This window comes from Thalassophryne amazonica, chromosome 9 (genome assembly GCF_902500255.1).
Source record: "Thalassophryne amazonica chromosome 9, fThaAma1.1, whole genome shotgun sequence".
In the NCBI taxonomy this organism is placed as follows: Eukaryota; Metazoa; Chordata; class Actinopteri; order Batrachoidiformes; family Batrachoididae; genus Thalassophryne; species Thalassophryne amazonica.
In genome coordinates, this window is record NC_047111.1 from 116,301,064 (window position 1) to 116,327,696 (window position 26,633).

General features: G+C 41.0%; 1 protein-coding gene across 1 annotated transcript in view; it reads left to right on the forward strand.

The window, feature by feature from the left end:
- The window catches only part of auts2a (activator of transcription and developmental regulator AUTS2 a), a 975,777-nt gene that overhangs the window by 739,384 nt on the left and 209,760 nt on the right, over positions 1-26,633 (forward strand).

The window sequence follows — 26,633 nt, forward strand, 5'->3', positions numbered from 1 at the left end:
ACTTAAATTCTGTTGTAAGTCATCGCTGCCAGTGCACGCTGCCAGACTCGGGCTCGAGTTCGAGAAGCTTCCCCTTCCAGTGCCAGAGTGGAGTGTGGAGCCACTAAAAGCAGCTCAGACTGCCGGTTTGCGCCGCTGTTTATTTTAGCTCGGCCTCTTAATGTAGCCAAATGGCTGTTTGAGCACTTTTTGATTCCCTCCCCATTTGAAACAGCAATAAATCAAAGGGCTGAGAGCGATGGATGTTCAGGAACGCTGGGCTGTGGAATAGAAGTTGAAAACAGCAATTGACAGCTGGAGATGATTTCTGCGTCTGAGATTCATTCAGCAAGACAGGAGCAGTGATGACTTCAACTTCAAGGCACAAAAATATTATTAATGCCAGAAGGCTCTTGAGTCAGTCTACTGTACATCTTTCACTCAAGAAACAACTGAAGACTAAAATAGGGATGTCCTGATGAAGATTATTTTTTGTGCCCGATCCAGATCTGAGTCATTTAATATTGAGTCTCAATCTGATACTTGTATTTTATTGAGGTAATACATTTGCACAGAGCACCAGGCGTTAAAGCACATTAAAGTCAAACCAATATATGCTTGAGCTTTCTCTTATCGTGCCCCTGTTTTGTGGAATGATCTCCCTGTGTCAATAAAACAGTCAGATTCTGTGGAGACTTTCAAGTCCAGACTTAAGATGCACTTATTTTTCCTTTCATATGGCTAGCATACTGGCATAGTATAGTTTTATGCTTTTTACTCTTTTAATTTGTTTTATTAGGAAGCAGGGGTGGTGGCCAAGTGGTTAATGCCCTTGGTTTCAGTGCAGAAGGTTCCAGGTTCAAATCCCACCCCTGCCACATTTCTCCATGTAATGTGGAGTTGCGTCAGGAAGGGCATCCGGCGTAAAACCTGTGCCAATTCAACATGCAGATCCACCTTGGATTTGCTGTGGCGACCCCGAGTGCAAACAAAGGAGCAGCCGAAGGGACTTACTATTCATTTTATTAGTAAATGGAGCGCGCCGTGACCTCAACTTTACCTAAATTCTGGGTGTTTTAGTGAAGTTTAGGGCTAGTGGCCGACGATCACCTTAGTATTTCTCTGTTTTTCTTGTTGTTTAATGCTGACAAATTATACTGTATTTCTTGTCTTTCTGATGCCTGATTCTGTTTTTTCTCCCTGTTTAAGGTGCAGCTCCATCCAGAGATGGGTGTGGTGTCTGTTTCTGAAACCCTCCTGTCCTGTGCACCGGCAACTTTTCCTGTATATTAGTTTTGTGAATTGTTCTGTAATTTGCCTCTGTATAGTAGAGAAGCTTGAATCTTCGACTGGACTGGGTTGCTTGACGTGAGGATGTTTCGCTTCAAATCACAGAAACTTCCTCAGCTAAAATTCTTGCTCTGGTAGTCTGACTTTGTAATTGAAATTGAAAAAAAAAATTTAAATTGATAAATACTCTCCTTAATGTTTTTATTTATTTTTGCAAAACACTCAGAGTAGTACTGATCAAAAAACGTGGATCAAACAAGGGAGTCTGTGTTTTAGCTGTGAAAAATACATTCATCTTCAAAATTATTATTTTATGTTATTATCATATTATGGCGGCATGGATGCCAAGTGGTCAGTGCACTTGCTTTCAAAGCAGAAGCTTCCACGTTCGCCTCATGTGCCCATTCTTATGTAAGGTGGAGTTGCATCAGGAAGGGCATCTGCCATAACACCCGAGCCAAATCAACATGCCAATCCATTTCAGATTTGCTGTGGTGACCCTGAGCAAAAACCCTGTTTGGCTGTGGGCCTGTACAGTGGCTGTTAGTAGGAGAAAAATGCAAAATGAGACAGGATAACAGAACAAAAAAAAAATGTATTCATATGGGTGGCACTACCAGATTGGCCAATCAGAAGTGCACCAGATGTCGCATCTGTCAAAAATAGACTTGGCATTGATTTGAAATGTAGCAGAGCATAAATATACTTTAAAAATACTTATGAAACTTATGAAATGGACAGATGAATGATTAGTGCAAGACTATTGCAATAAATCAGACTCCAGACAATTAAGCAAATGCATTGATCAGGTCCGTTCCTTTTGGATCAGGATGTGGCACCTCAAGAATGCAGCAGATTGTCACCTGAGTTATTGTGGCTCTGGGGCTGAATGAGTGTGATTAGAGGCTTTAACTTGACATTTATTCCATTGTTCTGTCAATTTTAAGATTACAGAGCGAGAGAAATGCTGAAAAAAGACAGCTTGCTGTGCACTCAAAGAAAAATACTGGCTTTGGTCTTTCAAAAACACCCTCGGAAGCTCAATCAGGCCTTAATTTTGGCACATTGTCAAGAAGCACATGCAACAAATGAGACCTTATTGTTCCTCAGGGGGCATAATAGGATCCTTTGAACCATGAGCACTGCTGTTCTGCACATGCCCCCTTGATGACAAACTGACTCTGTCACTGTCTTCTTTCTATATTACACCAGTCCGCCTCTGACGCACGAAACCATCTGTGGAGGGATGTTTTGTCTGTTTGGATCCTTCAGTGACTTCCTTCACAAATAACATAAGGGTCGCATCACCTGCCTCCCCGCTGAGGTAAAGGTCACTGTGTTAGGAGCAGGAAGGCACCAGGGGAGGGGGGGGGATTTTGTCTGTCCTCATTGGCTTGTAAACACTTGCTGTCGGCTTTGGCTCCAGCACAGCTTGTGTTTCTGTAAATGCCACGGTGCAAAAGGAGAACAGATGAGGATCATGAGGTGTGACTGGGGCTGTGGAGTGGGAGTCCAAGAGAAGTAAGGGGAGGGAAGGGAACAGGCAATTTAACAGTGGCTGTGACTTGGGAGGAGGTGGGGGGGGAGATATATGGCAGCCAGCCAACAGAGCAGTGGAAAACAGTGGTCCAGACTAATGATCCGCAGCCTGATCGTTACGGCCCTCGCAGAAAGGATGGGCGCCCAGTGCAGTTTGCTGGAAATCAATTCCCAGGAAACACATGAGTACTGGTTGTAAATCATGGTGGTACTGAAGGATGGATGGAAGGCACTGCAGATGAGAGGAGAAGGTGTTTTATGAAAGAAGAGTATGGGTAGAGGGGGTGATTTCTAGAGTGGACGGAGCATGAAGGAGGGACATACTGTACTTTTGATCATAAACCCTGAAGGTATAATATGACTCCTGGCCACTGCCCCTTCAATCAATCAATCAATCAATTTTATTTATATAGCGCCAAATCACAACAAACAGTTGCCCCAAGGCGCTTTATATTGTAAGGCAAAGCCATACAATAATTATGTAAAAATTAATTAAAAAATTTCCCCTTCAGGAAAAGCAAACCAATGATGTGGTTGTTCCACTTCCTTGCTCCTCATCCACCTCTCTGCTTGATGGCTCCATTGCACGCTGAAATTTTAACAAAAGTGTTCGCAAATTGATTTATATCCCTCAGAGGAGCCCCATCAATCCTAATGTGAAGCTAATGAAATCGTTAGGTGTTGAGGGCCGAGGTGTGTGTGTGTGTGTGTGTGTGTGTGTGTGTGTGTGTGTGTGTGTGTGTGTGTGTGTGTGTGTGTGTGTGTGTGTGTGTGTGTGTAGACGTGCTTGCATATCATGATAAAGAAGGCACATTCATCTGTTGGGGGTCTGGTAGGCCGTGGTACACTGACCCCTACCTGACTATAGATGGATGGATGAGATTTATTGTCATTGTCATTACAAGTGTAACAACAACGAGATTACATCCACACTCACATTTCCACAGACAGCAATTAATCCACAATTACTTGTTTACCATAATAATGGCACACATCAGAATTAAGACAACACATATACATTTAACATTGTTTATGTGCACTAAACTTGAAACAGTACGTTTTCCAAATTGAGGCGATGTGAGTGTGTGGTAGCCACTGCAACTGGAGTCACGCCGCCGCTAGCTTGGGGGGAACGGGGACCTGCCGCAGCTAAAACCGCGCAGCCCCCGGAGGGGAAAGGGGTGGCGTGAGCGGTGGCCGGGATGGGGTGTGTGATGGGGGGCAGGAGGAGAGGTAGGAGGGAAAGTGGAGCATGCTTCAGTCTTTGTCCATGTGTGAGTCTGTCTGTCCTTGTGTACTGGAGTAAGAGAGATAAGGAGGCAGCCAAACTTCCCATGGCCATAGACATTCTTCTGGAGGAAAAACAATGGGCATTTTATCCTTGAGAGGCTGATAAGCCTGTCGTGTTTGTGGTTGAGCAGTGAAAAACACTTTTCCAGCTTCACATGAACAAACCAGATCCCAATTATGAAAATTCCCCAGCCTCTGAAATCTTCATCTTCTCCTGCAAGGTGCGCATTTGCTCTGAGATGTTATCTAATTTGCTTCTGAGTTCAAGGGTTAACGCAGTCTGAGAATGCATCGCTTTGCCCAACTCATATAGCCAGTTAGGGGTCAATGAAGAGTTACACAGGGGTCAAAATTTAAAAATGCTCCTATCATATTAAAATGTATACCACATTATTTGTCTGATCACTACGATTACAAAATGGTATAGTGTGGACTAACTATGTCTGAATGTTATGGAGTTATGGAATAAAAACAACAAAAATTGTGACAAAGGTCAATTTCAGTTTGTACAGGGGTCAAAAGTTAAAGTTGCCACAATTTTAGTAAAAAAGTGATGCAAATTATTTCTTAATAGGGGTTTAAAAAGAAATAGTTTGCACCGTGTGTCATGCTTTAGTTATCATGTTACTAGGTAACATATGTCACGTCATAGAATCTAATGGACGTTGACCTTGTTTGACCTTTACTGTGGAGACCAAGCATTCAACACGGAGAAAACTATATAATTTATTAATGCTTTTAGTTCACCCAACTAGTAACTTAGAACTAGGAAAAAATACACCTAATAAAGCCATGATGAAATGTTACTTTCACCAATGACTCATTTTTTGTAAACCAAGTACAAGCAACGCAATGAAATATGGCAACATTTTATCCAGAGTTCTTCCCAGTGAGATCTATTAGTGCAGCAGATAAGTGAAACAATCATGCAAATGGTGATAAAAGCATCAAATTCAGCAGAAATACTCCTTAGACACGCCCCTTTGTAAAAAACGATTGGCCACTTGACTTTTCAGTCGGTGGTCAGGTAGGGGTCAATTCAAGAATTACACAGAGGTCAAAATTAAAAGATGCTCCAATCATATTGAAAAATATTCCATATTATTTGCCTGATCATAAAGATTCCAAAAAGGTCTAGTTTGGACTATCTGTGAATGAATTCTATGGAGTTATGGGATACAATCAGCAAGAATGGTGACAAAGGTCAGTGTCATTTTGTACAGGGGTCAAAAGTTAAAGTTACTTCAATTTTGGTAAAAAGTGATGCAAATTATTGGTTGAGCTAATAGGATCAATAAATGGAATAGTGTTGACAGTGTTGAATGCTTGGTCTCCAAAGTAAAGGTCAAACAAGGTCTACGTCTGTTGGATTCTATGACATGTGACATATGTTACCCCGTAACGTGACAAGTAAGGATGATACATGGTCCAAACTATTCTTTTTTAAAACTGTGACCTCTGCCTGACCACCGATTGAAAATTCAAGTGGCCAATCGGTTTTTTCAAAAGAGGATTGTCTGAGGAGTATTTCTGCCGAATTTGATGCTTTTATCACCATTTGCAGGATTCCCCTCTAAATATTCTCTTATCCGCTGCACTATATTGACAACTCAATAACAATACAAGTGAAACACACCATATGTCCACCAGAGCTACCTCTTGGCAAGCAAGATCATATTTTTGAGTTATTTGATACTTGTTTTTGCATGTGAGTATCAATATATTTTTAATGACTTGATATAACTGTATTCAAAATGTACAGTGTATATTTTTAGTTACAGTGATATAGCATGTATGTAAATCCTAATTATGCTGCTGTATTTTTGTGAAAGTCTGTCCTCACCTACAAGCTCATATTATGTTTTCAAATTAGACACTTTTCTCATCATTGTGATCCATGTTTCATTGTTATTGGTGACCTGTGTTTAGGGAAGAAGCAGTTTGTATAATGTATTAAAAAGTGGGATTTTGTGGAAAATAATTGCAGATTCCTTTGTCTGGTGAACATGAGACTGGTGTCGCTATTGAAGTGTCAACGTCAAGATGTCGCAAAATTTTGTCCTCCGCTAAACCCCCTCCTCCCCTTTTGTCATTGCAACAAAGCCTTTGGCCTCTTTTTGGCATGCCCACCAGACTGTCAGATGCAGTATGCCACCGCTTTAATCCACGTGCATGCTGCACAAAGCCAGCGTGTGTTGCACTAATAATTCATCAGGACACTTCTAAATGTTTTATGTCTTCCTCCTTACAAGCTAAATCTCCTGCTGCTTTTCACACTGTGGTGGAGCCCGTATCAGTTTCAGCAACAACACATACCCCCCATGCCACCCCCCACAACACACACACACTCACACACACAGCACCCCACATGCACCACTACCTTATTTCACATATTTTTCTCTGCTGCCGTTCACTTCATTATGCAGGCAGCCTCACTACACTATTTGACAGAATGTGCTATCTGCAACCCCCAGCTGCAGTCGTCCTCTTCACTATCGTTCCATCGCTGGCAGCTTAACCCCACCGCTGCCTGCCACAGAGAAGCAGACAGGGAATGATGATGCTGCTGTCTGAAGAGAAAGAGTGAGAGGGGAACGTTATAGACCTCAAAGCACCTATGATGGTGTTTGGCAACACAAGTATATCACCGTGTGGCAGGGTTTGGCACAGCTGCCTTTCAAGGGATTTTTTTCCCCCCTCAGCCTTTAAGTCTGTAAAATGTATTCTTGCCATTTTGCATCAAACAGTCAGATATGAAGGTATGACATTTAATCTACAACTTTTGGAGAAGATCATTCAAGCAGGCTTTGCTTTGCTTTCCCATGCAAACAAAGTAAATAATTCTACAGCAAAATAAATAAACTGATCATTTTGAATGGTTCGTACTAGGGATGGGTATCAAGAACCAGTTCCTTTCGTGTATCGTTAAGAAATGATTCGATTCACCGACATCAATAAGCTTTGTGCTTAACGATTCTGTTATCGGTCCTTCAGAGTGGCCGTTGTTTTGGGGGGTGTTTGTCAGGAAAATTCTCATTTCTCTACATTGATTACAGACCCTGCAGTGGGTCCGTGATCAACTTTTCTGCAGTGCAGCTTTGCTTTGAACCTTGAACCAATCTAAGCAGTGGTTCGCAGATTGAAGCAGTGCTTCGATCTATTGCTTTGTTTATTCTTTCTTTCGCTTAATTTTCTCCCGCTAAGACCCTAAAGAGCATACGTTTGTGAGTATTATTTACCTTTTCTATGTTAAACTGACCTGTTATGGTCTTCTGAAACAGTTGATAGATGTATTTTATAACTTAAAAACAGGACCGATGCTAACGCATTAGCATGTCTATGGCATTTTCAATGTTAAAAGTTAGCATTAAGCAGCTCTCATCACGTTTGGGTGCATTTGTTTTCAAATTGTAATATTTCTTAAATTTATTTATATTTATGTATTAATAATCTAATGATTATTATATACAATATACAAGGTCTATTAGATAAGAAACCGACTTATTTTTTTAACTATATGGATTTGAATGACATGCGATTACACCAATCATGCTTGAACCCTCGTGCGCATGCGTGACTTTTTTCACGCGTGTCGGTGACGTCATTTCCCTGTGGGCAGGCCTTGATTGAGATGTGGTCCCGCCCTCTCGGCTGAATTCCTTTGTTTCACACGCTGCTCGAGACGGCGCACGTTGCTTTATCAAAAAATTTTCTGGACCTGTGAGGAATATCCGAGTGGACACTATTCGAGAAATTTAGCTGGTTTTTGGTGAAAAGTTTAATGGCTGATGAGAGATTATGGGGTGTTTCTGTCGGTGTAAGGACTTCCCACGGAGCAGGACGTCGTGCAGGCGGACATTCCACTGTTTAAGGACATTTTTTAATGAAAGACGTGCGCGCAAACCTGTGTGCGCCGCGACAGGAAAAACACCTCCGTGTTGAAAACCATTTGTAAAATTCAGGCGGCTTTTGATGGCTTTGAACAAGTGAGTAACTGAGAAATTGTTTAACAGCTTGAGCATGTTCCAACTTGTCCGTTAAGGTTTCCAACGGAGGTGTTTTTCCTGTCGCGACATGCGACTCTGCCCGCACGTTCTTTCATTACAAAATGACCGTTAACAATGGAATGTCCGAATAAACTCCTCATGCCGACTTCTTCTGAAAGTTCTCTGTTCTCTGACGACTTACTGGGTCAACAGAGCCTGAAATGTGGAAGTTTTCAACTTGAAACGGCGAGACGCTGCCGGCTCGAAGCGCAGATCGCCGTCAGGAGCCGTGGGCCGTCCTTACGGCGACACTACCAGACCAAAATCTCTCATCAGCCGTTAAAATTTTTACCGAAAACCAGCTGAATTTATCGAATGGTGTCCACTCAGTTGTGCCTTACAGTTTTGAAAAATTTTTTAGCAAACAAAGCAGCAGTCTCTGAGCCATTACTAAACAATGAAAAAACGACGAGAGGGTGGGCGACTCCTCACTCAAAGACTGCCCAGAGGCGAATGACGTAACCGACAGGCGTGAAAAAACTCTCGCATGCCCACGAGGGTTCAAGCATGTCTGATGTAATCACACGTGATTCAAATCCATATGGTTTTTGAAACAAAATAATAAGGTTGGATACTTTTCTAACAGACCTCGTATACTTATTATATACAATTTTAGAGAAAGAGACAAAAAGAACCTGAATAGAAACACAACAGAAAATATAAAACCAACTAACAATGAACATAAATAAATAAATAAATATACAAATAAATAAGTGTTTCCTGTGAACACCTAGTGACTCTTACGCCTCCATTTCATCCCTGTTTTATTTAAGTTTAATGACAATTTGTTTCAGTCAAACCATGTTTTCAGTGTGTTAATTTCTTCAGTGATTTCCTCCAGAACTATCTGCCAAACTAGAAAACTGCTGCATCCTAGTAAGAACAGAATACTACTGGAATGAATTTGAATAAGGAAAGTTGGGTTTTTTCTCACTAAATGGATGCTGCACTCACTGCAGTTTATTGTCTGGAATAGTCCCAGATTGCATTTCAGAGCTTCTAGAATGGAAACATTTTCATGCAGGTGGTGTTGGGGGTAATTTTGGGTTTCAGCTTTTTTTGTTTTTCATCACTTTCATCCCTGAATATGTCAATCGTGAGTCACTTTTGTGCAGATTCAAGTTACTAACTGGGACTCCTGTCTTGTTGGGAGAAAGAAACGAGAATCGTCCTCCGTTCTGTTCACACAGCTTCAAACACTGCGCGGCTCTCTGACGAGTCAAGTTAGAACCATAGAGTCCAGTCGGAATTAATAACTTCAAAGCGAAACACAGTTTTGTTTATTTTTATTTATGTCCACAGATCAAGGATACAGTGACCAATGTCATTTGTTTACTTTAAGACTCAATGAAATACATAGAAAAACTGTAAAGCCTACTTTTAGTACAAAATTCACGAGGTATTGATAAGGGAATCGATAAGGAATCGGATCGATAAGCAGAATCGATAATGGCATTGATATCAATAAAATCTTATCAATACCCATCCCTAGTTCGTACAAAGGTTTTGTAGTTGTAGAAACACTACGATGTATGAGCATAGCAACTACAGTATAGGTAAGTTGTAGTTAAGCACCTTCTGGATCACCTGTATTGTAAATAGTAACTGACAAAGCACCATAGAGGCAAATCTGGGCCTTATTTTGCCTAGATTTGCAGTCAGCCGTACTCCCGTCTGGTTGCGTTGTAACTGGCACAGTGTTCAGAAAGCAAGCTTTAAAAATGCATCAATTCACTGTGAAACAGACTGGACAAACTAAGTGATAAATAATAATTACATACCCTGCAACACAACCGCATCCCGCTGATTTTACTTCTCCTGAAGTGGCACATGGATAATACCGTTGTACTGTCCAACGTTGCTTCAGGCTTCACGCTGTTTCATAACCTTCAAAACTTCCAAGTTCCACAAGTTCAACATGATAGTCGGATGTTCTGGAATGGCCATCTCAGTCCCCAGACCTGAATATTATTGAAAATCTGTGGTGTGATTTTAAGCGGGCTGTCCATGCTCGGAAACCAGTGAGATGTTTTGTAAAGAAGAATTGTCCAAAATACCTTCAACCAGAATCCAGACTCTCATTGGAAGCTATAGGAAGCGTTTAGATGCTGTTATTTCTGCAAAAGGAGGATCTACTAAATATTGATGTATTTTTTTCTTTAGGGGTGCCCAAATTTATGCACCTGCCTAATTTTGTAATTTTGTTACAAAATTATTTGTAATTTTGTTTAAAGAATTATTGCACACTTTCTGTAAATCCTATAAACTTCATTTCACTTCTCAAATATCACTGAGTTTGTCTGCTGTATGATGCATTTAAGTGAAATTGCTGATCCAAAAAACCAATGATTTATGAAGGAAAATAATGGAAATCATCAGGGGGGCCCAAACTTTTACAAACAACTGTATTTCTGCAAAAGGAGGATCTACTAAATATTGATGTATTCGTTCTGATGGGGTGCCTAAATTTATGCACCTGCCTAATTCTGTTTAAAGAATTATTGCACACTTTCTATAAACTTCATATCACTTCTCAAATATCACTGATCCAAACAACCAATGATTTATAAAGGAAGTCATGGAAATCATCAGGGTGCCTAAATGTTTGCATACAACTGTATGTACGAGGGCTGTCAATAAAGTATAGGTCCTTTTTATTTTTTTCAAAAACTATATGGATTTCATTCATATGTTTTTACGTCAGACATGCTTGAACCCTCGTGCGCATGCGTGAGTTTTTCCACGCCTGTCGGAGACGTCATTCGCCTGTGAGCACTCCTTGTGGGAGGAGTCGTCCAGCCCCTCGTCGGAATTCCTTTGTCTGAGAAGTTGCTGAGAGACTGGCGCTTTGTTTGATCAAAATGTTTTCTAAACCTGTGAGACACATCAAAGTGGACACGGTTCGAAAAATTAAGCTGGTTTTCGGTGAAAATTTTAACGGCTGATGAGAGATTTTGAGGTGATACTGTCGCTTTAAGGACTTCCCACGGTGCGAGACGTCGTGCAGCGCTCTCAGGCGCCGTCGTCAGCCTGTTTCAAACTGAAAACCTCCACATTTCAGGTTCTATTGATCCAGGACGTCGTGAGAGAACAGAGAAGTTTCAGAAGAAGTCGGTTTCAGCACTTTATCTGGATATTCCACTGTTAAAGGAGATTTTTTTTAATGAAAGACCTGCGGACATGTCCGCGCGTCGGGACGCAGCCGGCGCGGTGCGGCGGCACAGGAAAAACACCTCCGTGTTGATAACCATTTGTAAAATCCAGGCGGCTTTTGATGGCTTTCAGTGGAGTGAGTATATGAGAAATTGTTTAACAGCTGGGCATGTTCCAACTTGTCCTTAAGGCTTTCAACAGAGGTGTTTTTCCTGTGGAGGAGCGTCGCAGACGCTGCAATCCGCCCGCACGTCTTTCATTAAAAAATCTCCTTTAACAGTGGAATATCCGGATAAAATGCTGAAACCGACCGTGTCCACTTCGATGTGTCTCACAGGTTTAGAAAAAATTTTGATCAAACAAAGCGCCAGTCTCTCAGCAACTTCTCAGACAAAGGAATTCCGACGAGGGGCTGGACGACTCCTCCCACAAGGAGTGCTCACAGGCGAATGACGTCACCGACAGGCGTGGAAAAACTCACGCATGCGCACGAGGGTTCAAGCATGTCTGACGTAAAAACATATGAATGAAATCCATATAGTTTTTGAAAAAAATAAAAAGGACCTATACTTTATTGACAGACCTCGTATATATATTGTTGTTGTTGTTGTTGTTTTTGAGCAGTGTATTAGCCTGAGATGCCCAGTCTCCATACACCAAACCAAAATCATATTCTCATAATAAAAACTGATAGTAAACTACAAATACTGTTCAGACAATGAATATTTTCTTATATTTTGCCATATAATCCATGAATCAGTAAACTTATCACATTTTAATGTATAACATTTTGTTGGTGTCACACATCGCCGCTTCCATGATACCACAGAACTGCCTTGGGTCCTTGATGGCAGACAACCTGTCCATTTCTACTCTCAAAAGTAGCCATCTATCTGCCACAGCCAGGTAAAGCCTTTGTGTCCCCTTGACGTTCTCCAGGCCTCAACACTCAAGCACCTCTGTGTTGCGTAATGCACCACATGGCCAAAATAAGATGATGCTCTCTGTGCAAATCATGCATCTTGTCTTCATCTCCCTAACTAATTGCTTGTTTGACATCATTCCAACAGGACCACTGAAGTGACCTAGTACCACAGACATTCATAGGTTACTCCTTTGCGTACAAGTCTCGTAACCGTACCATAATGCAGGAAGCACCAGGAACCTAAATACTTGGACCTTCATTCTCCTGCAAAGATGTCGACATCCACCAAATGCCTCTGCCTTGCCGCCTCATGGTTCCATAAGCTCTTCTCAGACACATACTGTAAGCACCCAGCTGGCAACGTATTTGCTCATATATCATTTTGTAATTGTATAAACCAGCTCCCGATTTTGAAGGTGAACATGCTACATGCTCATCCACCACCCTGACAAAAGCGCTTAGGTTTCCCCTCATGACAAACTGCTTTCTGTACTGATGCTAAATATTGTCTTTGGATGTGAATCACTATGCTCCAGTTTTATGTTCACTGGATTTATACTTCCTTGGGTATCAATCAATCAATCAATTTTATTTATATAGCGCCAAATCACAACAAACAGTTGCCCCAAGGCGCTTTATATTGTAAGGCAAGGCCATACAATAATTACGTAAAAACCTCAGCGGTCAAAATGACCCCCTGTGAGCAAGCACTTGGCTACAGTGGGAAGGAAAAACTCCCTTTTAACAGGAAGAAACCTCCAGCAGAACCAGGCTCAGGGAGGGGCAGTCTTCTGCTGGGACTGGTTGGGGCTGAGGGAGAGAACCAAGAAAAAGACATGCTGTGGAGGGGAGCAGAGATCGATCACTAATGATTAAATGCAGAGTGGTGCATACAGAGCAAAAAGAGAAAGAAACACTCAGTGCATCATGGGAACCCCCCAGCAGTCTAAGTCTATAGCAGCATAACTAAGGGATGGTTCAGGGTCACCTGATCCAGCCCTAACTATAAGCTTTAGCAAAAAGGAAAGTTTTAAGCCTAATCTTAAAAGTAGAGAGGGTGTCTGTCTCCCTGATCTGAATTGGTAGCTGGTTCCACAGGAGAGGAGCCTGAAAGCTGAAGGCTCTGCCTCCCATTCTACTCTTACAAACCCTAGGAACTACAAGTAAGCCTGCAGTCTGAGAGCAAAGCGCTCTATTGGGGTGATATGGTACTATGAGGTCCCTAAGATAAGATGGGACCTGATTATTCAAAACCTTATAAGTAAGAAGAAGAATTTTAAATTCTATTCTAGAATTAACAGGAAGCCAATGAAGAGAGGCCAATATAGGTGAGATATGCTCTCTCCTTCTAGTCCCCGTCAGTACTCTAGCTGCAGCATTTTGAATTAACTGAAGGCTTTTTAGGGAACTTTTAGGACAACCTGATAATAATGAATTACAATAGTCCAGCCTAGAGGAAATAAATGCATGAATTAGTTTTTCAGCATCACTCTGAGACAAGACCTTTCTGATTTTAGAGATATTGCGTAAATGCAAAAAAGCAGTCCTACATATTTGTTTAATATGCGCTTTGAATGACATATCCTGATCAAAAATGACTCCAAGATTTCTCACAGTATTACTAGAGGTCAGGGTAATGCCATCCAGAGTAAGGATCTGGTTAGACACCATGTTTCTAAGATTTGTGGGGCCAAGTACAATAACTTCAGTTTTATGTAGACAAATGATCTGCATTTTGTCTCCCTCACAAACAAATACTTCTAACAAGGCTACATGCAGATCAGTCTCCAAAGAGCTTCAAGTGAGCTTAATGAAGAAACAAACAAACAGCTTTAAGGGTGAGCCTCAGAATGCTGCTGGTCTCAAGTGTAGGTTAATGTCACTGTGGGGTTATTTATCTGGGTTATTCAGGGCTCCAGCTAATGAGTTCACATGTAGCATTTGGGAAAATTCCAGCAAAGGCCTTTAGTGTGTGTGGTGAATGTACACTTTATTGCTTTCGTCCATTTATGTCATGGGAGAATATTACAGCCACTGTCAGTATTTCAGTATTAAACTTATATTGGGTCGAGATAACCAAGGTTTGCTTTCATTATTACCTTTGAGTCTGTTGGTTAGTTGGTTTCTTTGAATGATTGTCACTAGGGTTACTTAAAAACTGAATTTTGGATTTTCATGAAATTTGGTAGATGGCTGGACTGTGGGCTAAGAAAGAACCAAACACATTTGAGTGTGTCTCTCTGGATCATTGTTCTGGTGCTGGAAATGTCTTCAATTTTATGAAAATTTCCAGATAGGGTGGTAACCACTCAAGAACACAACCAGTCCATCCCCACCAGATAGCAGCCACTCCAGGAAACCACCAGTCCACCCCCACGTGTCAATAGTATCCATCTATCTGCCACAGCCAGGTGAAACTCGGGTGTCCCCTTTGCCTTTTCCTGTTCCTAGAGTCCTCAACACAAATGTATCTGCGTGCTGGATCATTCCCAGAGTAAGGCACCACATAGTCACAATGTCATAGCTGATATACGTACTCTCACAGTTGATCTTAAGAAGAGACCACAGATTAGCAACAAGAGAGAGAAAATACCAGAACCCTAAAGACTTGACTTTCGTTCTCCTGCAAAGATATCTGCAAGAGCCCAAGGGACATGAATGTCACTGTCAACCAGCTCTAGCCATTTTGGTGCCCTAGACGTGATTATGGTTTGGCGCCCCCCACCCCTCTGCCTGCACACACCACCCCATGCAGTAATGGGCATTATATAACGGCTGAGTGGATCCTTGTCATTTGGTTGGTGCTTTGTATTATTCGTCCCATTTGAGTTGCATTGTATATAGAGTGCAATATGGTTCCACTGAGCATGCAAATTTGGTTCCATCCATTTGGTACCATTGCACGCTGCGAACCCCACCCACTAGTGCAAGCTGCTGACCCCCAAAATGACGCATGCGCAGTGGAGGCAGGGCGGACCAATTTTCAGGGGCAGACCATTCAGTCTGCGACACCGGCCGTATAAAAGCAGAATGTGCAAACAACACATCATAAAACTATAATGTAGCACTAAAATCTGATCCAAATCCTGTTGTGGCTCCTTTTAATTTGCTGGTGATGCTCTTGAATTTGTTTCTTCAAAATGTAACAGTCTGATAAAAGAACGATGTGCTTTAACTCCTTCATAAATACCTTATTTGTTTGTAAAACATATTTGGTTTAATATGCACATAACTTGCATGACTAAAGTATGATATGGAACCAGAGCAATCCACTAATCCGGATCTGCATCACCTCCAAAATTCAGTGGCGTCTTGCATGCCCTAATCTATCTGTGGTGCAAATTTCATCAAAATCCATGCAGTAGGTTTGACGTAATCCTGCTAACAGACGGACAGATAAATAAATAAATAAATAAATAAGCGCCAATGATTTTATTGCATCCTTGGCGGACGTAATTATAGGAGTTACAGGTCTCGTCTCATTGGATTCTGTATGTTCATATTTACCTGTCAGACATTCACATCCAAACTGCTGTTCTTTATTTTTTTTACCGTGCTGTGTGCGTCTGATTTCTTTTCCCAGAGGTCTTTAAAAACGCAGCTCGATTGTTAGTGACAATCAGTCGCTCTGGCCCTTTTGAGCAGAAGGTTTGATTTAATCTGTCATTTATTATTCTGGCACGACAGCCGCCCCTGTGAGGCCCGGGTCTGATCAAACGCCTCGGAGCCATCCCTGAGATCTCAGTTCCCCCCCCCCCCGTTACGTCTAAATTCTCAATACAAATCGCAGTGTTTCTGCTCTCCCAGTGGGGCCTATTACTGCCTGTGGGGCATTAAAGATCATTAATAGTGCTGTCAGAGAAAGAGAGGCAGAAAGCGAAGGGGGAGCAGTGCTGAGTTGCTTAGCTGCTCATAAATGGGAAATTAATACATCTGCTTCATTAATGCTGCCTCGTGTTTGATGTTTGTTAGCTGGCAACTTTAATGATGTAGGTTTGAGCCGACGGGGCGCTTGACTAAATTTGATTCCTCCAATTAAGTAGTCAGGCTTCTTTTCTTTTGGGAAAATGGTTAGAAAGGAAAAACTGCTGCCTAATTACAGTCTCCAAGCCTGCACTTTTGTGGCTCCTACTTTTTCCCCCCTCCCTCCCATTATTTTTTCCTTTTTCTTTCACTCTTCTGTCAGTGACTGATTTCAACGCTGCGTTTGTCAGCACCGGCTTCGACGAAATTGTTTACTGTTCGCTAATCAAGGCAAAATATCTTAATCAGTGCAACTTTCTTAATCATTAACATTAGAAAATGGTATATGTTAATTGCTGTGTAGTGCAAAGGTGATGATAGTCAATCTGGAGTGCAAATGTTGAAATTACCACTATCAAGGTTGTACACAAGAGCAACTGCGTCTTAATTGTGGCCTTGGAATATCCAACATGGAAGGAAGCATAAAAGCCTTCGAAAGCTTTTTTCTTATGCATGAATTCCATTCTGATGTGCACACGCACACACACACACACACACTTACAGCCCATGAAAAGAGGAGAGTTTAAAGCCAAAAAAGGTGATTGTCAAAAAAAACACATTCCTCCTGCTGAATGAGGCTCACATAATTATCACTCAGTGATTTGTGCTTTAAATAGGAACATGAATGTGCTTTGTTATATAAAAATATATAATTCTGTGTTGATTGGTGGGTATAGAGTTTTTCAGTCCATAGGGCAGTAACTAAATAATTCCCTTACATGAACAATCCCCTGTGAATAAAGTGTCTTTGTAGTTCATTTGTTGTAATAAGAGTGATATATACGACATACTGCTGCTTATTCTACTCTCAAAACAGGGATGGTGGACACGCGGTTAGTGCGCTTGGTTTCAGTGCAGAAGGCTCCCAGTTCAAACCCCACCCCTCCACATGTCTCTGTGTAATGTGGAGTTGTGTCAGAAAGGACATCTGGCATAAAACCTGTGCCAAATCAACATACAGATCCACCTTGGATCTGCTTTGGTGAGAGTGACCATAAGGTTCTTGGTTACATCCGTGACTAAGGCCCTTCTCCCCCGATCTCTCAGTTTAGACGGGTGACCAGCTAAAGGAAGAGTCCTGGTGGATCTGAACTTCTTCCATTTACGGATAATGGAGGCCACTATGAGACCTTCAAAGCAGCAGAAATGTTTCTATACCCTTCCCCAGATTTGTGCCTCGAGATAATCCTGTCTCGGAGTTTCTACAGACAATTCCTTTGACTTCGTGCTCTGACAGTGCATTGTCCAGTCAACTGAATTTACCCCAAGTGGACTCCAATTAAGATGTGGAAACATCTCAAGGATGATCAGTAGAAATAGGACGCACCTGAGCTCAATTTTGAGCTTCATGGCAAAGGCTGTGACTACTTATGTACATGTGATTTCTTAGTTTTTTATTTTATTTTTAATAAATTTGCAAAAATCTCAAAAGAACTTTTTTGACATTGTCATTATGGGGTATTGTGTGTAGAACTTTGAGGGGGAAAAATGATTTCATCCATTTTGGAATAAGGCTGTAACATAACAAAATGTGGAACTAGTCAAGCCTTGTGAATGCACTCTGGATGCACTGTCTAGCCACCTGTCCTGTCTATCTACACTTACATCTATGCTACATCATATCTCAGGAGCTGCTGGAATTGCGGTTTCATTTTAAAATCAAATGAAAGGTGCACTGGCACAATACTGCCCCATAAAAAAAAGGTGTTTCATTGTATCAGAGGCCATTAAGACAATTAAGCCAAACTTCTGCCAGGCTGGTATCCAGGACCTTGGGCCCTGGTGTCATGGATCCAGCCAAGCACAGCGTTCGTGCATGCCCCCACACTGGACTTGTTACATATATTCAGAAAACACTCAAAGTGCTTTACAGCCTGTTATCAATGAATATTCATAGTAAAATGTACAGAAAAATAATGTGCAAAAATTTGTCCACATTTGTATGTATATTTGAGCCAAAGTTCTACGTGTCCCACACATCTCACTGCATCACCACCAGGATGCAGTGATGACGTCACCATCTACAAGATGGCAACTCATCCAAGTGAACAAAATACAGCAAGTCACCTTTTACTTATTGTCACTGTTATTCTTATTGTAGATGCATGTTCTCTCTCTCCGTGTTTGCGTGGGTTCCCTCCGGGTGCTCCACCTTCTTCCAGCATCCAGAGACGTGCAGGTTAGGTGAATTGGAAACTTCAAATTGACTGTAGGTGTGTGGTGGCTAAGGGGTTAGTGCACTTAGTTTCAGTGCAGAAGGTTCCCAGTTCAAACCCCACTCCTACCACATTTCTCCATGTAATGTGGAGTTGCGTCAGGAAAGGCATCCACCGCAAAACCTGTGCCAGTTCAACAAGCAGATCCACCTTGGATTTATGTTGGTGACCCCAAGTGCAAACAAGGGAGCAGCCAAAGGAACTTACTTACTGTGTGAATTTGTTTGTCTGTCTATATGTGACCCTGTGACAAACTGGCATCCTGTTCACGGTGTACCCCGCCTCACACTCTGTGACTGCTGGGATAGGCTCCAGACCCCTTTGATGCTTACTTGGAGTATACAAGTATAGAAAATGAATGAATAAGCTTTTGGTTACTTCTGCAACCCTTTTGGTTGTGAAGATATCCTGGAAAAAGTTTTTTGGACAATGTGTTTGATATCTCCAACCTTGACCTTTGACCAGTCTACTCGAAAAGTAAATGATATGTCCCACAGAATTCATAACAACTCATGTTTTGGCTAATGGAGGTCATGTGATGGGATACTGGTATTAATTTGTGCACTTCTGTTAACAGTCTGCAAACATACGGCAATCAAAACAAACAGCTACGGAGACTGTCAATAACAACGTGCGCTTTTTGTCTGAATGTTTCTGAGTGTTTACGACAATGTCACTCTGAGCAAATATCTCAGCACGCGCTGTTGAATGGAATGTCTACAAACTGCTGCCCATCGTTGATGCGATAATGGTAAAAAGTCTGAGTGTAAGAAATTCACCCGCATGTTCACAGAGCTGACTTAAAACCATTGTGGAAAGTTCCAGCTGCTCTGTCATGATGCCACATAACGAGGTTAAAACGGTGTCTTCCTCCGGTACAAATCACAGACTCCGCACATATCTGGATTCAAAATCCGACAGATTCTCAAAAAATTGAGAGAGTTGAGGGTGAAGTGTCCGTCATCTCCTCTCTGTGTGGAGCTCACTGAATCAAGCAAAATGCGTGATGCGTGTGCACAGCCACATGTTGGTAGAACTGTATTCCCAACTTTACCCAAGCATCTGCTCGGCAGGTCCATTGATCTGAATACATGCTGAGCAACCACTTTTGAATGAACGGTCAGTAGTTTCATGATCTAATGTTGCGATGTTCGTTTCACTCTGTCGGTTCACCATTGTGCTGTTTCCGCATTTGCTCAGACTGACTGATGTCACTCACTGAGAAATGCCAATAAACGCAGAGTTCAACATTTTCCAGAAATACACCTGTTGATTCTCCGAGCAAGGGGTTTAATTGACAGTACAATATGTCATTGACCACAGATCCTGACTGTCTGTGTGTGGCTAGACTTACAATCACGAATACTTTGATGTTGAATTGTTGCATCGAACATCAAATAACATGACACACGTCCTTTAATCAACTGGAGATACTCACCTGAGAAATATTCATGCTAACGTTTGTTTTTTAACCTGTTGACCCCTTTTTGAGTGATTTTGTGTAAAAGCAGCCAGATGAGTGAATGCAATACCCTGCTGTAATGTACAAGTTTCTAGAGAATCTAATGGAACCTTTTGCTATAGTACGGTACCAGCCATAGACAATGAAATTCACCAATAGTGCAGATCCTCCCCTGAAATATCTCAAGGACCCCAAGTTTGTATGTTTTGCTTCAATGATTTTTTTTTTTTTTTAAACATAAAATAGCTGGTAACAGCTGTTTTGACCTTGATCCAGGTCAAAAGGCCTCTTGCTGTATCTCAGTAACCACTGAAGGTAGACAGCAGATCTTGGAGATAAATTTATTGGAGACACCAAGGTTCTGTTTGGTCCAGTTCTTCTTAGAAATGATCAAATTAATCTTTGCATGTTTTTTAGTGACAAGACAACAAGATTGTTCCAACTAATGGTGATGTAATACAGAACAATCTGATGGAGAATAATTTGACACTCAAGACTGTATATCCAGTCCAGATGAGGATGATGAGGACGCCCTGGTGAATCTGGAGAGCAACGCGGTACCAGCCAACACGACAAAAGTTAAAGTGCCAACTTTTTATGGGCATGGACGTGGGGCCTCTGAAAATACATACTGCCCTCCAAAAGCATGTTATTGTATTAATATTGTGGTGCAAGTCAAAGAACGACTTCATTTATCTTTCCTGTACAGATACGTAATTGCTGATTTTTATTTATTTTCTCCTCAAACATGATATGTGACAAGGGTGACGGCAGACAGCTCAACAAACAATGCAGCCCAGACAGACAAAATGCAATGCTGGAGACAGAATATGGCAAATGTATAACTGCAAAGCTCTATGTGCTGCTGCAAACACTGCTGCAAACATGAGTCACATTTTATGAAAAGACCAGCAACAACACTCAAAAATTTGATGCTTAAAATTCCAGAGCAATGTGAGACAAATCACAGAGCTCTACAAAGTTGAACTACGTGTACCCAAATTGCAAAGGCCTCATTCAAACCACAAGCTACGCTGTAATGGTTTATTTTTCCTCAAATATAACAGATTTTTTTCCCCTTCATCATGTTGTACCTTTTATGTGTTTTCATCAGCCAGGTTGTGTCACCTTTTACCACAGACGAACACCATCATCGTGTTGAGAATACAGTCGGTCCATTTATATCGCTTCTCTGTTCGTTCCATTATTCAGCACATCAGTAAACTATAGGAGCACGATGGCTAGGGGCAAGGTATATGTGGGTCGGTAAGCTGGGGAGAGCATCAGAGGACTGAGCCTCAGGCTCTACGGTTCTGGGACTAATGATTATAGTCACTGCTGAATGACTGTCCAACTAAGCACTTTATTCTTTCTTTCTCATCTTTTCCCCTTTAATCCGTTCCAATAACACGCAGCCTTCTGAACTGGATAACAAAAGGTGAAATGGAGTAGAATGAGGATATATGGAACCAGGTCAGAATGCCATTATCACTTCTGAAAGCTTCTTGTAACCTGTATACAGTGTGTGCAGGTATAAAAATATTTGTGTAGCACTTTTAAATGTATACATATATCTTTAACCAGTTCCTCAAAGTAGCCATTTAAAATGGCTTTAATCTTTCAAGGTCACTCAACAGATCAACAGGTGCCGTCATTTTAACCACAGCTAACCATAGGTGTGTCTCTTACCATGCTGTCAAAATAACTCTTAACATGTCTTGAAAATAAGTATCAGACACATATTTTGATCTTGGTCTGTGACCTTGACTTTCAAACCATTTTTTTTTTTCAAAACAAAGTTACTTTGTTATTGCACAACCCTCATGCATTATTATTAATAATAATAATAATAATTTTATTTACAGTGTTTTAAAAACATCCAAGTACTGAAAATCAGTTTGAAATGTAGATCAAACAAACAACATACATAAAGAACACAATAAAACACTACATGTTGATGTTTCAGCATCGTTCATTGTCTCTGTCTCAAATGGTCAATAAAATCATCTGTCCTTTATATTACAACATAAAAAGTACAGCAGTATCTAAAGTTCCTGAGTTTACGTCTGCATCCTAGGCCTGTCTGGTGAACATCTTCCCAGACCCCCTTGTTTTTCGCTTCCAACCTTTTTGTTCATGGATTACTGGTTTGTGATCTTAGAGCTGGCATCCTGTGTCCAAGCATCTTCAAGAATACTGTCACAACAGCTTATAGAAGCTCGCTGGTCTCTTTCAGGCTGGTTGTAAGTCCAGCAACAGGTTTATGTTAATATTTACATAATTGTACTTTGTCTCTGAGATGTGGAAGCAGAGTCTGGGGCCTGACTGTGTTTAGTTTAGTGTTGTCTTTATTCTGATTTCACTTCTGTATATTCGGCTGTCATCAATGGTAGGGTTGTTCCCACTGGTACAGTGGATGTCAGTACTTTCCCTCCATCCTGCTGAACTGTATGGCCGTTCTGCAGCATCTGTTCAGTTCATCAGTAATCCTACCATTAAGACTCAGGAGGCTAGAAATGGTTAAAGGTTTAATCCATAGTGATATTGTACAGAATGTTATAACAGACTTTGGGGGTGGTCCCAGTTGGAATGGTGAAGGGGTACATTGATCTCCCTGCCAGGATTGTTCCAATCACCTAATGCAGACCTTGAGATGCTCTTTTTGGTTGTCTGTTAGTATTCCTGATAAAAGAAGGTAAGTAAAGAATAAGATATTTGTTAACTGAGAATTTAAGAAAAAGCTTAAATCAGCCTTCATTGTTAAATAAATACTGAATACTGAATGCACTCCTCTTTTGGTTGGTGAAGCTGGGGGCTATGTGAGCACCTATTCACACATTCATAACCCAGGTAACACACAACAGCTACACAAAGTTACAACAAGGTTGCAATATGGTTGCGTCTGAAGTAACGTATACACGTTGCTCGCCCCTCCCAGTCCTGTTTCTTTCACACTTAACAACATAGCTACCGCTAACAAAAAGAAGCATGATCTACAAAAAGGGTGGGAATGATTTTATCGAAAATATTACAAGAAATGTTCAGTGTCTTTTCACACACAATGTCTTGGTCCATTATTTAGTAATTTGCATTTTTCACGGATGATTTTTCCGCTTTTTTCCATCAGGCATCTTGTTGGGCAGCAAGGGGCTCTTGAGGCAAAGCTGTTGTTTTATTTAGCTTTATCTTAATTTTTCCCTATTAAAACCCTAAAGCCCATATGTCTGTGAGTAATATTTACCTTTTTATGTTAATCTGACCTGTTATGGTCTTCTGAAACAGTTGATAGATGTATTTTATAACTTAAAAATGGGATCGATGCTAACGCGTTAGCATGTCTATGGCATTTTCAGTGTTAAAGTTAGCACTAAGCTGTCGCCTGTCAGCATGTTTGTATTTGTGTTCAGTATAATAATTAATGACTCAGAGTTTGTTGACGTAAAAGAGTTTTTGTTTTGAGTTATCTCTGTCATTTGTACTAAATGTCTTCTTTGCAGTGTTGCATTACAACATTGCATGCAACGTTTCCACAACGTTTTTAGGAGTCAAGACAATTACGTTGTTACAGTGTTAATCTGCAACGTTGCTGCAATGTAATCCCAATGTTCAGGCAAGGTTGTTTTGTTACCTGGGAAGTCACTTCAGTGTCTATGTGTCATAAATTTACTATGAATGAATCGTGACTCCAGTTAGATATAGTAAAGGATAAGTTTACTTTTATACAACTCTAGTTATAATAAAACAGTTAGCAGTCAAACCGTTACCCGCCTCCGTGTTTATAAAGATGCAACAGTATTCACTACTCACCACCTAGCTATCGAATTATTCTCAAGCTGGCAGATGGCATCTTCTTTCCACAAATATGTCCAGAAATCATATTTATAGACTAAAAGGCTTCTGACTAAGAATATGGTGGGTTCTAGAATGCATATAAATCTGGACAATTGTTTGACCAGTTAAAATACTCCAACTGCAGTTCAGCCTGCTCACTACAGAAGGGGGAGATTGGATGGTTGAGGAGGAGTGGCTGAGGAGGGAAGCGTTGTTTACTTCCTGAAGTGTGGTGCCAGTACGACATCTAGTGGCAGAAAATCATTCATAGTGCTTGTAATAATACTATTTAATGCAGTACAATAACACATTGACTTTTGCTGTTAAGATAAACTTCTTCATCCACATTTTGTTTATTACATCCATCAAGGACATAATAAAATCATTGGCATTTATTTATTTGTCTGTCTGTTAGCAGGATTACGTCAAAACTACTGCATTGATTTTTATGAAATTTTCACCACAGATAGATATTAGGGCATGGAAGACTGCATTAAATTTTGGAGGAGATCCGGATCTGTATTCTGGATCAAGATTTCACTTTATATAGGCTTTGAAGGATTACATTAAACAAGAAACTGCTCCATGGATTCTCACCACAGATAGATATTAGGCCATGGAAGACTCCACTGAATTTTGGAGGTGATCTGGATCCAGATTCTGGATCAGGATTTGAATTTGTACGCTTGACTTTGTCGAGTTTTGAGGATTATGTCAAAACTACTTAACAGATTTTCACCAAATTTTCACCACATGTTGGTGTTAGGCTTTGGGGGACTCCATGGAGGTCATCTGGATCCAGATCTGGATTCTGGATCAGGATTTCATGTTGTAGACTTTTAAGGATTACATCAGAACTCCTTCATGGATCCAACATTACGATGTAAAACCAAGATCAGGAAGACACTATTTTGTTTCAGCTTCTGAATTAAATACTACATTACAACATCTAGATCAGTCGGAATCAGTATGTAATTATTGCATTGTATTGTGGGATCCGGATCCAGGTAAAGACTGGGTCATGATGTGAATCGCATATCTTTTATTTTGAGTCTTTGTCAACCCTTGGCAGACATCAGAAATCTCTGATTGTATTTGTTGTTCATGTGTTTTACTTTTTAAATTGAAAAATATTTTTTATTGTCTCCTCTCATACTTTACTCTGTGCATTTCTGTATTTTTTTTTTTTTTTATTAGTATGATAAATGCGGCATGAAAAAGAGAAGAAACGACACTTTATAAACCAAAGTTATAACCAATGCCTTTTATCAATGTAAATGAGCAGCAACTTTCCTCTTTGAATGTGAACAAAGTGGAAAATGTGCCAGTAGGCATGCTGAGGGAAGAGAACAGGAGCAGAGAGGGAAATGAGAGCTGCACACAAACAAGCCATTATTAAACACATTTCTTCTTCCAGCAGCTTTGAGAACAGCATCAGGCCTAGAGCATTTCAAGTTTGCAAAAGACAAGCTGTTTTTTTGTGCTTTGAAATGAGGAGGTAAGATCAACACGGGATAAAAAGCTCAACGCACAGGAAAGCAGGAGGATGCTTTATTTGTTTAGCGTGCGGCAGGCCGAGGGCGATAGTCATACTTTTCTTCATCCACAGGAGGCTCCTGCTTGGCGGCGCTGTCGACGCAGCACATAGCCTCCCACCAGCATCACGCACAGCGCCATCTGCTAGGACCTGTTGGCTTGTTTGTTTTCCAGAGCAAACAGCAAATCACTTCTTTCCTGTTCTTGCTTTTTACCATATGCCACCGCCTGTGTATCAGAGCGAGGCATGTATATTAATGAAGTTAATCAAAGGCGTGCACACAACCACATCTGTCCGGGGAATTTTCAACTTATCGTACCCCTTAGGTTGATTTATCGCTTTGCCACTCTCACATGTAATATGGTAATATTTTTATACAACTGAGATAAAAACAAAAGAGTAAAATTTTGACTACTGTCAACATTTCTATTACCTAAACAATCCTCAGAGTCTAAAATATCTTAATGCTGCTAAAAATTGAATTTTGAATTTTATGTGTATTGTCTAATTATTGCTTGTTTCGGTTGACTGTGCTATTCCATGGAACATCCTGAAAATTTGCAGACTACCCAATATGCTGCTGGACATCAGCCTATACACAGGAGCTGTGTGGAGCGTGGGCGCATCTAACTTCTTCACCGGTGAATTCTGGCATTCCTCAGGGATATGTTCGAGCTCCTACGGATTTCAGTGCTTGTATGGACTGGGTGTTGGGTAAAGGTGTGGAGACCAGTGCCTTTATTGGCTTGGGAAGGTTTACTGACCTTGACTTCAAGGACAGGGCAGTGATATTTGTAGAATCAGTGGCTCACCTGATTGCAGCACTTCAGAAGCTGAGCAAGCAGTTGGAATATGTAGGTATGCAATTGTTCTGGATCAAGAGTAAAAGCCAGGTATTCAGTAATTTCCTTGACTCAGCCATCAGATGTGTATCGATATGTGGTGAAAGTGTCAAACTTGTTGATAGATTCCCTTGTCTCAGGAGCGACTGTCATATACCTCTGGGTCCTGAATTCAGGACTTTGAGATTGAGAGTTGCCTGTAATGAGCTTATGGAGTCATGAGTTCTCTGGACAAAAGTGTTTGGCAATGCCAATACCTTTGCAGGAGAATGAAAGTCCAAGTCTTTAGGTTCCTGGTACTTCCTGTTTTACCATATTATACCCATTTTGGCATCTCTTCACTGGCTTCCTGTCCCTGTGAGATCAGATTTTAAGGTTCTGCTACTAACCTATAAAATTGTTCATGGACTGGCACTGCCCTACTTAGCTGACCTAATTAAACCCTACGTACCGGCCCGGGCTCTGCATTTTCAGGGTGCAGGACTACTTTGTGTCCCTAA